The sequence below is a fragment of the Nelusetta ayraudi genome, unplaced genomic scaffold, assembly GCF_046127955.1.
Source record: "Nelusetta ayraudi isolate G7.1 ecotype Tasmania unplaced genomic scaffold, CSIRO-AGI_Nayr_v1 ptg000011l, whole genome shotgun sequence".
Lineage (NCBI taxonomy): Eukaryota > Metazoa > Chordata > Actinopteri > Tetraodontiformes > Monacanthidae > Nelusetta > Nelusetta ayraudi.
The window spans coordinates 14,182,378-14,197,828 of NW_027466061.1; the positions used below are offsets into that span (position 1 = coordinate 14,182,378).

The window sequence follows — 15,451 nt, forward strand, 5'->3', positions numbered from 1 at the left end:
ATGTTGAAATGAAGTAAATGAATTGACGGCAATGATGAGAATAATAATAACGATGAGGATAATCATGATATTGAAAATAACTCTGGGAGCAGATGCTGCTGTTCAGCGGCACAGTGAAGTAAAGCGTCGAGAGCCGGCGCTCTGACAGCTCGTCGTCTTTCTCCTTCCTCCCCCACCGAGCAGCAACGTGACAATGTAGGATTTCACGGTTCATTGAGCGTCTACAAACCTCGCGGCCCAACGCAGCTTTATTTATATCTCTGTGATTGCCTTTGACAGCGGCAGAAACTTTGAAAGATGGCATTGTCGGAGGCCTAACGCATGTGGTTCTGTAAGAGCAGCTGGACCGAGCAGGGGGAGACCAGACACTCTTTGGTTAATCAAACATTCCAATGTCAATGTATATCAAAATTAATATCTGCTGTTATATGTCGACGGGGACACGCTTTTGAAACACAATGTCAAATAATGCCATATTTTTCCATCAAACTTACATGAGTTTTTTCATTTTTGCAAATTCCAAGTTAAAAATCTGGGTGAAAAACTGCAGCAATAAGAAGTGAACTTTTGGTTTGTTTTAAAACACCAACAAACATCCAAAGCCATGTTTGTTGTTTCTCCTCGGCTGTGCTCATATGTTTCCGTTGACACTTAACACGGCAGATTGCCTTTTAGGGATTTGAAGCAGCTGAGCCCAAGCTAATGGCGCCATTAAGGCCAATTTACCCAAACTTTTAAGTGCTCCCACTTGAACCTCGGAGGATGAAACTATAGAAGAGAATTAGCAAACACTGACACAGAGAGAAAAAACAAAAAAAACAGGCCGAGGCTAGTTTTTACTCGGTGACACTCCGAACATCTTTATTACATCATCGATGCCTCCACGTGCCCCTTTCCAAAAAAAAAAAGTGTGTCAGTCAGAGGCGTCAACTAGATCGTCTCAGCCAGAATCCCCAGTCGGCAGCAGCGCCGTTACCTCCAGGCAAACAGCTCCGCTTTAATTGCTCCACTTAGAAACCTGTGACAGAGCTCTGAAAAAATGTTTTCCCTTTGCACCAACTAAATGGCATGGTGAATACCGGCACCGTGAGATGCCATCATTACCTCATGACTCTCTCAGTCTCCTGGAAAGTCTTTTCTTCAATGGTTACTGAGGCCTTTCGCACCCAGGCGCCTGCATCTGAACAACAAATGGCGACACGTGACACCTCGAGGTGAATGCACAAATCAGAGGAGAAGGAGACAAGGAGCGAAATGGGACCGGGGCTCGACTGTGAACAGCAGCACTGGAGTGGCGCATCGCACCGCTGCAGCGCGTTTGAATCGATGCAAGACGTCGACGAGGGCGAAGCAATAAAACTTCTCGGCAGGGAGCGCCGAGCGTTCGACTCTCCTAATTGCTCCTGCTGCCTAAATAAAGCGGGAGGCTGCGTTGAAATTTGCCAGTGCGTCGCACAGCCTTGTAAACAGTGGGACGTTTGTTTGATTCTTGATCCGATATTTGAAAAGTTGCGGGGAGCACAAGGGATCATGAAGAGATGGTGATAGGGCGAAACCTTCGCCAGCCGTCTGTGATGTCACTGTCGCAGTGGGGGCCAGGTCCTCCTCTTTTCTACCACACTCCCCTATTTGCTCATATTTTCTGTCCATCTGTTACCTCCTCCCTCTCTCTCCCTCTCTCTCTCTCTCTCTGTGTCTCAGCCTTCTCTCCCATCCCCTCCTCTCTTAAAAAAAAATAATCACAATTTAACACTTTGCTCTCTCTCCACATTGCTGAAGTCCACCGTCTTCCTTCGGCGCCGATCAGGAAACCGGGCCGTCATTGTGATGCATCGCACACACGAGCCCACAGAGGAACAATTGGTTGCTTAATCGGCTTTAATAGGGAGCCGCAGACTTAGCGGAGAACGCCGTGGTCACACTTATCAAACGCTACAAATTAGATTGCGCTCGCAGCTGCCGCGCAATGCAGAGGGCACGGCAAAAGAAGAAAAATGAGGGTGATTGTCGTTGTTGTTGTTGTTGTTGTTGTTATCACCACTGAGAGCATTGCAGCGTGCTCCAATATGAGCACCAAAATCTTCACATTTGTCGCCACCCCGGCGCGATCATTTCCCGCCGCGAGATTATCAACCTATCCGCACAACGTACGACGCCGCGACCTCATCTCATTTCGCTGCGTACGGTGACATTGATGAATGCAGACGTCTTCATTCTAACGGCGTCTCCACATGACTAGTGACCTTAAACGTGCGCCCAGCAGGCATATTGCCTCATTGCGGATGGGCAGGAGGTGGGGGCGGCCATTGAATGACGGGAGGCAGTGAATGCAGACCTGTTTATTTCTGACGGTGGAGTGCACCGCGGGTTCAGAATGTGGAAGGAATCTTTATGCACCTGCACACTCTCCTAAGCTCTGGATAACAAGCTGACAATAAGCAACCGGCTTAATGCATCCGGGTGATTTGTGAAGCGCATTTTCATCCCAGGTTGGCGCAGTTCGTAAGTGCATCGGGAAAATGAATCGACTTTAGTTCAAGATGAGATGCCTGGAGGCATTACAGGCAGGCGGCGTTGACATGAACGCAAGGCTACCTACAGCAAATGGGCTTCTGCGTGCTGCCACCATGAGTTTCAACACGTGAAAGTGTGATTGGACGTTGGAATGTTGTGGAAATGTGCCAGTTTGTGCAACCGCCAAGCGCTACGTTATGCTGCTGTCACTCTCCATGCTGAGGGATAAAGCTTTGGTGGACACCGAAGAGAAGCACAACATTGCAGTGAGCTGCTATCAATAACCAGGCTCTGCCCACAGGGAGAAAATCCACTCCTAAATCCAACACCACTACAGACACATTGTTGCATTGGACAAACAGAAATGTAAGAACAGCAACAAGTGCCACCTTGTTGTTCGGGAATAATAAATCAATCAACTTTTCCTAAGAGAGTTGTGAAATCACATTCCCTGTCATTTCAAAGCACTTTTCACACACAAGAGAGAAATCAACGTACAGTATTCCTACATTGGGAAGAAACCTAGTGCAGATCCAGACTCTAGAGGGTGTGCTCTGACTGGTTGGGCTGAGCAGGAAATATGACAACTAACAAAGCTCAAAGGACACCACGTTTTTTATATGACATGAACATTTGCTGGAACTCAAAAAAGCAGGAAACGTGCATCATGATGAGTACAGCGCACCTATTACAGTTGGTATCACACATGGTACCTTGGAGGCTAACGTGAGGCAGTAGGTGTGGCCAAGATCTGATACAGAGGTAGTTTGAGAAACCAAGTCCGCAAAGATTCTCTTGGCAGAAACTCAATGAAATATGTACGTGATTATTGTAAATTAATGGAAAATGATAACCGCTGGTTGTACTGAGCTAATGACCCCCAATTTCCATATAAAGCCTGGAGGGGGCGGGGCTACAAGGTTGATCTTTTCTCAGAGAGAAACCGCTGACGAGAGAGCGTGTTAAATCTACAGGTAATAATTTATTTGCAGTACACTTTCTTACCACTAGATGCTGCTAAATTGTAAACAGCAGGCATCTAAAAACACAATCCTTACTGTTAAAGCCAGCAAACAAACCAAGACAAAGCTTTTCTACTGAGGTCATACACATAAGTGTGATCTCTTGTTGAATAACAGGGTTCTATTAATACAACATGAGACCAACCTGAAGCATCTTGTGCATTCTGCCCAGAGTTTCGAATGAAGTGTTGGGGGGAAAAATTCATTTAAAACAGAAAATACATAAATCAACCACTTTAAGGTAATATTATTCCTGCAGCACAGCAGCCCTGCAGCGCAGCATTCTCTGCAGCACTGCAAATCATCATCAACAGGTGTCTGCAGGTAACAGGTGAAGTGCTCATGAGTCCAGACAGGAAGACAGTGGCAAATAAAGTCAAGGAAGAGACAGTGGTCACTCAAACAGAGGGCACTGTTCTGAGTGCTGAGTGAGGGGACTCTTCTTCCTCCTCCAACACTGCCAGGGGAGTTTCTCCTTGTCTTTTTCCTGGTGCCCTCCCCTCCTCCTCCTTCCTCATCTATCACACTGTTAAGACGTCAACTGCTTCTGTTGTCTGCATCATAAGGAGGGTCCAGAAGAAGCCAACCAGAGGGCTTAGGTCTAAACCACCACACCTCCCTGCAAAAAAATAATAGCCAATCGGACAGGAGTTTATCCCATATAAATGCCATATGAGGCCTCTAGCCAAACAACGGGGAATCCATGTACATGATTGCTCGTTTTTTCAATACTAAACCTTCTACAACTAGAACGACATCTACTTGGACAAACCAACACACCGCAGGAGTTAGAATTGAGTCCTGCATCTTTTTACACTTGACTCTCATAAGACATTATTCTTTAGTTTTTAATAGATGAACTCTTCAAAACATGTTTTCAAGAAATGTAAACAAATAATCTTCCTGACATTCAGCAAGGCAGACTACAACTATGGGTTGATGAACCCTGCCATCATTTCAAACATTAATTTTACACACCGTTACTCATTCAAGTCCCCGGTGTTCTCAGCCACTGCAGCCATGCGTCTCGCGGTGGCGGCCTCGTGAGCCTCAAACTTCAGGTCTAATTGCAGCAGGGAATTAGAGCTGGGTTCTGGCTTCGCAGAGACGGACTCGCTCTCATCAGGAGATGATGAAAGCACACTGTTTGAGAGGACAGGGACCCTGCCGAGCACAGTTAAACTTTAATCCCCACTTCTGGTGAAGTTATGAAGTCAGCGCAAATTGACAGAGCGCTGTGTGCCCTGATTAGTTAATGTCACCTGGAAGCAGAATTTTGAAGGGAGGAAAAAAAGGGAACCTGTGGAACTAGATATATACAACTAAATACATAGACACATAGAACCTGACATCCCCTAAATCATAAATCTGCTTTTTAATAATTTATGTGAGATATTGCAAGAAGAGCCTGATTTACATAATATTGTTTTGCTTAATCCACCCACAGCCTACCTGTAGACCATGCTGCTCCCTGGCTGGCCCGACGCCTGAAACGGATGGCTGTGCAGGTGAAGAACCTTCTCTAAATTCTCCTCCTGCTGCTGCTGCTGCTCTCGTGGTCTGCTGGAGTCGAAGCTCCGTGGAAGGCTAGACAGATACAGCCTGGTTCCTGCCACCGGCCTCTGCTGGATAGAACTGGGGCAGTGATCCAGCCTGGGCCCTCCTCTCTGCCTGGGCACAGCGATGTCACTGCACGCCGCCTTGAGATACATGCTTGGACCCAGCGAGCTGGTGGGACAATTTGCTTTTGCTGGCAAATCCGCTTCAATATTTTTAGTCATGGTAGGGAGGGAATCCGGGCCCCGAAAACATCTCCATGTAAGTACAGGACAATGCGGGCCATGTGGGGCCACAGGAGGGTGTCTAAGTTCTTGTCGCGTCTGGAGCCAAAACTGTGATTTAGTGTAATACCTCAGCACAGGCGGATCACGATTCACATTGGCAAAAGTCAAGAGGAAGCCGCATGCACACAGGTTGCAAATAAAATGAAGTGCTTAAACAGCGCAGGGCAACAGGGAGCCGAGCCAAACCTCTGTGGGCCAAACCTGTGATGTCAGCATTAAAATTAGATGATTGGCAGATTCAGAGACAAAGGCGGCTTTGGTTCTTGAGCCCCTGCTGACTCGGGTACGAGAAGCCCGCGAGCCTGTGAGGCCAGCTGGGGAAAAGCCAGTGGGATATTTCTGACCTGTCATAAATATCATCTGATGGGCCTGTTGGCATGTAGAGACAATTGAATGCGAGGATAATGGATACCCAAGAAACCAATGCAAACCGGGTGTGTGAGAACCATTGATAATCCTAATAAGAAGAGAAGAATTGTGAATGGCATTTGACTGCATCTCATTTCGCACCTCTTAGATCCATCCTTAATGTTCTACTAAACACAACTTCTCCATCAAACCTGGTTGGCGTCGTTGCTGTGTTCATTCCCTTGTACAAGGAAAACGTTTTTTTGTTGGTTGAGCTGAGTAGCAGTGAAATTATTATCACGATTAATAAGCATTCATCTTTTCATACCATTCGTCACACCCTAAATAGAACATTCAGTTAAATGTCACACAGTCACAGTCCTATAGTCCTTGTCCTATATGTAGCCGCTACCGGCTGATAGCTGCAATGAAGTTGTTTTCAGTTACAATGAAAACAAAAACAAACTGATAGTTACCGCAATGAATCCAAATTATACAAAAATAAAAGCTGAGCACCTTGTAAAACTGCTTGTCTCCTTCCTCTTCTGCACCAGATGCAATAATTAACTCCAACTTCAACACCTGTGGCCACCTGCTGCCTGCACCACATGATACTGCACTGACATCTGGTGGCTCGGAGGGGAAACAACCCTTAAAACAAAGTAAATAAATCTTTACTTTGCTCATTCAAAATACAGACGTCATCATTGACAAACCAAGATGACGTCTTTTCATTCAAATTTATGTTCACCAGCAGTAACAAATAGTTAGAGCGAGAACCCAGACTTGTGTTTGTATCTGTGGTGGTAACAGTTATATGACATATCTAGTTTGATTTAACACAACCATTATATGGTGGTATAGTGGTATAAGCAGGACTCAGAAACAGAGCATGTCATGAACACAAAGCTGTGTCTGGCTGCTGACTTGTCTCTCAGTTTGGTTGTACCTGTCTGCCCTCTTGTGAATAAAGAGGATACAGCACCCAGTGTGTGCGTGCGCGTGTGAGGGCGGAAAGCAAAGCATCAGTGCAACATCCCCACACTGTGCCAGGCCTGAGGACTCTCACGCCTACTGTATGATTTGCTCACCCAGAAAAGAACGGATCAAATCATGAAATAATGATTAAAACAGATGAAGCGGGAGGATCACGCGTCACCCATTCACAGGCCCCAGTGCTGGAGTGTCGGGGCTGGAAGGGAGAGTAGATGCTGGATGGGTGCGGGGGAGCCCAGAGCAGCATGCGCCCTCCTACTCGGTGCACAACATGAGAGGCAGATGCAGAGCATTTAGTCTATTTCAGTCCCTGGATATGTGAGCTTTTTTCTTCACTGTTCCCCCTACCAAGACCGTAGTGACTCATCCACGCTTGAGCACAAGACGAGGCCCGCAGGCGGCGAGGCGCCACTCTGCTCGCTGCAGAAATCAGGAGGGAGAGAGAGGGAGAGAGAGAGAGAGAGAGAGAGGGAGAGAGGGAGAGAGGGAGAGAGAGAGGGAGAGAGAGAGAGAGAGAAAGTCCGCGGTTAGTGCCGTCGTGCAAAAAAAAATAATAATCACCCTTCTCTCTGTTGATTGCACAGTTCAATCACGTGCAAAAATCCTCTTGAAAGATTTTTTTCATACTTTTTTGATATATGTATATATGTATATATCTATATGCACATATGTACATACAGCTCTCTATCTATACATGTATATATAGATAGAGAAATAGTACATAAATATATGTATTAACACACACACACACACACATACTGTATATACACCCGTGTGCAATATGCTGCTGTCATTACAGAAACTGAATGCTTTAAAATTGCTAAAAAAAAAAATATATATATATCAATGTTTCTAAAACAAAGCTTTGTATTATATTCACACTTAGTTGTGTGTGCCAAACTAAAAAACAAAAACCTGAAACAGCCTACTTTTAGTGTGTTCACAGAGAATTTTGCACACGTGAAAATCCCTTTTAATTAGACATCAGAAATGGTTTTCAACACTAAAATGCTTCCATACTTGTTCAGTGCATCTTGACTGATTTCCGTCCACTCGTAATGATGGCAGAACATTCAAGATCATTCTTTCCTAAAACTGATTATAGTGGAGTTCAATGCAGATATTAGTCAGTGACTCCAAACTTGTAGTAAATGCTACATTTTCAACAGAATGGGGAAGCCACTTTATTATCAGACCTGTTATGCAGGAAGATAATTATGATAATTAAGGCAGGAAACACCACCAGCTCCAACATGTGAGGTTGGTGAAGTGGCTTAAAAAATGCAGGTGTGCCAACCCTTCATGCCTTTTAACATATTTCGTGTGGGTGTGTTCCAGCAGTACAATAAGTTATCACACAACGCTTGAGAAATGCCAAAAGAAACTTGATCCTGTTTATGGAAAACTAAAAAAAACACAAGGAGAACTCCGTGTCGGAGTGATTTGAACCAGACAAAGCCCCAAGTTTGACTTGAACAACTCAGATGACTCTCTGCTGACCAAGTAAAGGCGCATAAAACCAAGAGCCACTGGAGAATTTGCAACTAAACAGTGTGCCTGTGTCATTCCTGCTGCCTGGTGCCTCTTCTGTGTCCCTTGCTGCCAGCCTCAAGACTCAGCACTGAGGCCTGTCAACCACCAACAATCATCTTCGCCACATTCAAAGTCACTTAAATCTAATTTCTTCCTCATTGTGGTGCTCAGTCTGGACTTCAGCAAGTCGTCCACACGCATCAAGCCAGTGGCTTGTTGTGATTGGCTGATTATCCATTTGTGTTAAGAGCCAATTTATCAGTGCACCTAATCAAGTGGCTCGTGACTTTAATTGATTGATTGAACATTTATATTATATTCACGTGTTTCAACAGCCTTTGAGGTAACCAGGCCATTATTGATTTATTGCTGCTTGCCTTTTTTTATTGCCACGAACACAGAGTTGTAATAAAGCGAGTAACACAGATACCCCACTGTCACCCATGGTGCGGTGTGTGTGTGTGTTTATATATTTATGTACAGTATACATGTGTGTGTGTTTGTAAATATGCCATTCTGGGGAATATGGAAGTAAAACATTTTTTTTTTCCAAAGAGAACGAGAACGTTTCCTGAAAGATTTTGGCCATTTTGGCTGCGCATAGGTTTTATCCGGGCAAAGATCTCAACTTTTCCTCTGAAGAGGAAAGATATGAGTTTAGACTAAGGATTAGACATATTGTAGTTCAGGCCATGGAAAAGGCTGAGCAGTACCATGAAAATGGAAATTGAACGGAGGTCAGTGTCAGACCTCACAACAACAGAAAAATATCTTTGCCTGTGTTTTCCTGCCCACTTCTTCTGCCCAATTGTTTTTCATATAGACAGACAACAAATCTATTTAATACATATTTTGAATAAACTAATCTTCATGATTCATCCCTCACATTTTTCATTTTTATGAATGTCTTTCAAAAGGTCAAAGGTCAAGACTATCCAGCTCCTCTAATTGTAATGGATTATTAAAAATTATTTTAATGGATTCCAATGGTGTCCTCCTGGCTATACGTGTGTGTGTGTGTGTGTGTGTGTGTGTGTGTGTGTGTGTGTGTGTGTGTGTGTATATGTATACATACATATATATATATATATATATATATGTATATATATATATATATATATATATATATATATATATATATATATATATATATATATACATATATATATATATATACACATACATACATATATATATATGAACTTGTCAATTGTTCTTCGTATAGACTGACAAAACTGGGCATTGCTTTGTGAATAAATCTATATCTATAGTATACAATAAAATTCAGCCAAACAAAGCAACAAAAAGTTATATGAACTTTAGACTGACTTTTTTTTAAGAAAGCTTCAAATATTTTTATTTATTTATTTATTTATTTTTACTACAATTTTTTTTTTTTTTTTTGAAATAGAATCCATGGCCAGGGGTATCTCCTCACGTGTCTTGAGGCTCAAAGGTCAATAGCGGCTACATTTTATTGTGGGTGGCAAGTAGGCCATGTTTCTGATTCCTGGATCTGGCTTCAACTCTTGTATACTACATATTCATTTATAACCCATCTTCCTGTTCGACCCATATTAGGGCTGCCAGACGTGCTAATATCAGTTGTGATGCAATAAATGCTTATGCGTATGATATTTTTATTGTTTTTATTTTATATTGATTAAATACATCTTGACAGCAACAACCTCAAAACTGCACTTAACAAAAAAACAACAACAAAAACTTGGCTTTGTACTCATGTTTAAAGATGGGTTTGTAATACAGCTGTTAAAGACCAATTCACTTGAAGTAAACGAGGACTGAGATTTGCACTAGTGGGCTCAGTGCTTGGAGCTTTTTTAACTTTGACTCCATTGTCATCTTGAAGAACATTCTGGGACACTGTGAGGTCAGTTGATGGAGGCTTGTAAATTTTCTGTCAATTTAATATCTCCCATCCCCTGACTAATTGCATAAATTATGATATTATGATTAAGGTAATAGTTTTAAACAGTTGAAATAGAACATGTCCAGATGGTGTGATGGAAGGCGGTGTTATAAAATTTGGTTGGAAAGTAAACAGAGCAGTAAAAACAATTAACGGAACCTTTGATCAGCTACTTAATTAATCAAGAGATAAGAAAGTGACTGATTTAGTGAACAGAAAATATACAGCCTCCTTCCATTTTATGATGTTTTTGTACAACTATTTCCTTAAGGTATAGATATATAAAGGAGAGGGTGAGCTGCTGACTCAGACAGAAACAGAACGATGAAGACTCTAGTGGCTGTGCTGATCATCTCTCTGCTCCACCTGCGAGCCGCCGAGCCCCAGCAGGAGACGGCATGCAGCATTCCAAAGATCTCCAAGGTGGACGTGGCTTTCTCCTGCTCTGGCGAAGCAGAGCAGTGCCTGCCCACTGTCACAGTGACGACACTGGGTGCCAAACTGGAAGACTCACGGGGAAAGATTCAAGGTGAGTGCAGCCCAAAAATGAGCTTTGCCGTTCTCGTAAGATTAAACTAAAGCGCTTCATCCTTGTCCACACCATCTCATAGATCTGCAGCAGGCATCTGAAGACGTCAGGAGTGCTGAATACGCTAACATCACACTGACCCACAGAACTGACATACAGGAGAGAGACAAACTTTACCTGACGAAAGGTAAAACTACACCGATCTCAACCAAAAGCCAAATGAAAAGACCTTTGTTCCTTATGTCAAATTTGTTGGAAAAAAATGGATGGAATATATTTAAGGTTCGAGCAAGAAGAAAATATTTGAGGGAAATGAAACAGACCTTTGACGATAAACCAATATTACAAAAACATAATGCGGAGCTCTTGGGTCAGGATTTGGCGAAGAATATTTAAATTTAAATTGATGAATGACGTGTCATTTGTCAAGTACACGGGTTGATTCTGATTTTGTTTTGGGGGACTGCGAAGTGAAAAAAGAAGTAGAAAAAGGAGAAAATTGTCGAACGTAAAATGTTGGGAATGTCTTCCTGGGTTAAAGAAAAACAACGACAGCTCTAAAAGGCAGTTCTTCTTCACCCTTCACAGGTATTTTCACAGCTGCAGCCAAAGGAGTCTATCGTTTAAGTTTTTCTGCCCAAGACGTGGGAACTGTGGCTGCCGGCGCACCAAGCGACACAGGAACCAAAGCCTTGACTCTGTCGCTGGAGGAGGGCGAGCAGGTGCACATGAGCCTCCGTTCTCAAAGAGCGGCCAGATTTCATTTGCACTTTCACATACACGTTCACATTCACATTCACATACATATTTTGAAATTATAGTGGTGAATATCTAAAAGAAAGAGTGTTACACGGTTTGTTGATGCATAACAAGTCTAAATGTACTGTACTGTGAGAGGTTCAAATGATAAATTAAAGAGGATTATTTTTTATTAGTGTTTAAGAAAAATGTATGAAAGATGCTTTACAAAGCAAGTTTGATTTGATTTAATTTGAGAAAAGTATAAATTTGATCTGCAGTTGTGTCTGGTCGAAGTGTTGGTCTGGAAAAATCCATGCAATCAATAAATGTTCTTTGTGTCTAAATGACAATTAAAGTCTTTTTGCTTGTGAATTGTTTTAAAACATGTCTTATTAAGAAAGCAGCATGTAATCGTGTGTAGCACCTCATTAAAAAAAATACACATGCATGAGGGAGAGGGAGAACACATGCATGTGAGACGTCATGCACCTCCACTGGACACTCCAATGAATCCAATGAAACGCACTGGTGCACAGCTTGCAGCCACTCTTATGCGTTGGCTCAAGACTTCTTAGCGACACATGAGGAGTTTCAGAGGGTCACTTACCAAGGTAGAATCACGTGACACAGGACTGACGTGCGGCTCCTCAGGACCAGGTGAAAACAATCAGACAATTAAAGAGTTCTGGCAAAGGAGACAAACAGGAAGTGTGAAGCAAGAGGTGACACATGGGTAGGGGAGGGGTCTGTTTCTGTTCTCATAGCAGCCTGTTTCAGTCCTAATCTGCTGAAAAATCACAAGAATGAAACAAGTTATAAAGTTCAATTAAGATTAGGTGCCTATGGTCTCCATGTTTAAATCACAACAACTTAAAAAACAAACAAGAGTGTTTTGTATTTTGCCATGTTTTACTTCCACTGCACTGGCAACGAAAGTGTATAAAAAGAATTCTAAGCCTTTTATCAGGGTTGAGCAGTTTTCTAATGCAAAATTAAACATAAAGCCATTAGAGATTTTGGCTGACTTTGTATGCACTGCACTGTATGCATACTCTGGGAAGTACAAAGGAGCTGCATGAACTCAAAAGACTCTTACAAGTTTTTTTTGCCTCTTCCTCCCCTTTTCTCTGCAACAACAGACTCGGTACAATTGCAAAACCTGCAATCACAGTGAGCACATGGCAGGAAGAACATTCTCGCTACAGTGTTTTCTTCCTGTAAGACCTCTCTCTCTCTCTTGTTCTCTGGGTGTGTGTACAAGCAGCTATTTAGAGGTTTTCAGTTCACAGAATCCAGCATATTAACACCAACAAGCACATGAAAACAATGTGGGGACAATGAAGGCACAGAAGAAGGAGATCTGGCGTTAGATTTTAGATTGACCACCTTCAGACAGAGGTGGATGTAAATTTCATTTTTTTGAGTTTGAATATTGTGTAACAACAGCTGCACAGTCGTTCTGTGGAGCTGAAACAGGGTCACCTGACAGGTGAGCGCCTGAGGCACTGCAGGTGTGTGCGCCTACAACCTACAAACCAAGCCCTCAGATACTGGATGGATTGAGAAATTGTGCAGTAGTTGAATGTTTTCTTCTGCTTCTGCTGCAAAATATAACAATGAAAAGCAGCAAGTTGACACCTGTTGACAAGTTAATAAAAAAAAAAAACGAAACAACCAAAAGTACAGCCGTATCCTTGTGTTTCAGCTCAACTCGTGATATTCTCCTGAGAATTCAGTCGAGGTTCAGCCAACGCAGGTTCCAGTCATCCGTGGAAAGATTAGGATCCCCTGGAGGCTGGTGAAAATATTACAAGTACAGTCAAGTAAGAACAGAAAGAGAAGAATGTGCTGATTGTAATGTCTGCACGTTTTGTTTGGACTCACAGGACCTCGGTTCACCTAACAGTAACAAACATCACTCGAGTTTGAACATTTGGACTTGTCACTGAGTCATTTTATTGAGCTCAACTGCTACTGCGAGCGCGTGTCTGATACTGCGGCCCTGAACCTGTGGCTGCAGGGACACTTGAGGCCTCTGGGAGGATTGCAGGTTTGCTGCAGCTTGCAGACAGAAAAGGCCTTCTGTCCTTCAGGCTGCAGCCTGGCGACACGGCGCAGGCAGAAGGGAAACAACCCTTCTCAGCAAAAACAAGGCCGAGTGGAAACCCGGCCCTCTACCCAAACAGCTGGACTCAGACATTTCTTTTATTCATCGGCCCTCACATGACTTGGCACATAATACTGAAGAGGTTTTGACCAGTTAAACATCATCTCCTGTTGCTCATTTTTGTCATAACCTTACGACAAAAAAATATTCATCCATCTTGTAAAAAATACAAATAAATGGCAAGTTATGTTTTAAAGGCCCCCATATAAAATTAGTTTTCAGATGTTGATTTTAATCCCAACAATTTGGGTTAAAAACTTTATTTAGCCCTCAGTTTCAGTCTCCTGCCACTTCACTGTTTTAACTCTGTACTGTTTTTTTTAATAACTCAAAGTTGCTACAGTGTGAACACCTGGCTGGCGGTGTTGTCACCAGCCTGGAAGAGTACCCTTTGTGACATCACTGGCTTATTTCCAGAACTGTTTTTTGCATATAATGTGACAAGCAAAAGAAAGGATGGGCTATTGCAGTTTCAATAACATGTTAACAATAACATATTATTGATAACATTGATAGGAGGAATTTGGCAGAATATTGAAGCAAATCCCAAAATAGCAAGATACTTCCCTGGGAAGGGTGTTAACATTAGTTTTTGCTCAAAAACAAACTGACGGGTGAATTAACAAGAGGGTAGGTAGTGTAGCTCATGTAGTGATCATCTCATCTTCAGTGGATGAGGAAGACTACAACCTAAAACAGTATCACTGCACCTAAGTACTTTCAGTCACGATGGTTATCTTTGTGTCATCTGTTCATTAGGTTGTGTACAAAATGTGCACACACACCAACACACATACATACAACACACCCCAATGCGTGACAACAGCATTAAAGACATGATTATATTTCCTTTCAAAAGTAGAGCAGAGAAGGCCAGAGTTCACGCTGGTGGACTGATGAACTGGAGAAACACTCACATTTGCTTGAAACTGAAAATGAGCTCTCTGATTGAGCACTTTCTACAGCAGCTAGCTGCAAAACCTGCTAATGAGACGATCAAAGTTGAAGTTGTGCGAGCGCAATTAGGCCATACGCAGAGACAGGACACGGCACACGTTGTTACGTAAAATTCCATTTGTATTACAACGTTGTTGGAACTGACAGGTCGGATGACAGACTTCTCCAGGAATAACTGTGATTATAAGTCCGAAAGAAACGTCACACTTATATTATAAAAAAGCTGGGACAGAAAAGAATAGTTAATACAGACATGGCTTGCCATTCATTTCAAACAGAGAAAAAAAAAAATCCTAGATTGGTTAAAGTAATGCTGTTGTTCTTGTCGGGAGCAGTACCTCAAGAAACCCTGAAGCAGCGGGTCTGTCACCCGCTTCCTGACAGCAAATGATCACGTTTACGCAAACCTCCTCGAAACAAAACAAACAAAAGACAGTTCTGATTGCCATTAAGACGCACTGCAGAGGGAATTCAGGGCTCATCGGTTGGCACAGTCACGGGTAGTTTTGCTCGGGAAGGCACTTTGCACGGAGCCGGAACGCTCGCCATGCACCGGCGGCAGCACGCCAAGGTCCTCGTTTGTGCTCACTTTGAGGAGGGACGCCATCGGACGTGTGCGAGCTCCACGACCAATCCACCTTTCACCAGACGGGAAAAGACGACACATAGGCGCAGCACAACTCCAACACAGCTTGAAAACACAGCATGTCTAAAAGGCCTGGCTGGGGCCTCCTAGGTTAAAACTCCATCACGCTCACTGGTGGTGGGGAAGGGGGCTTTGAATTGAGGAGATGGGACTTGTGCAAGGCTCGAGAGGTGGCGGTGGTGGATCAGTTGAAGCACTTGTCTCTTAAGAGCTATGGCCAATCT

The 15,451-nt window shown here is 43.1% G+C and overlaps 1 long non-coding RNA gene across 1 annotated transcript; it reads left to right on the forward strand.

The window, feature by feature from the left end:
• Positions 1-10,579: 10,579 nt before the first annotated feature.
• LOC142884223 (uncharacterized) lies at positions 10,580-11,444 on the forward strand. Its single transcript, XR_012926144.1, has 3 exons — positions 10,580-10,716; positions 10,799-10,903; positions 11,305-11,444. It is a non-coding gene; the product is annotated as an uncharacterized LOC142884223 (long non-coding RNA).
• The last annotated feature ends 4,007 nt before the right edge of the window (positions 11,445-15,451 follow it).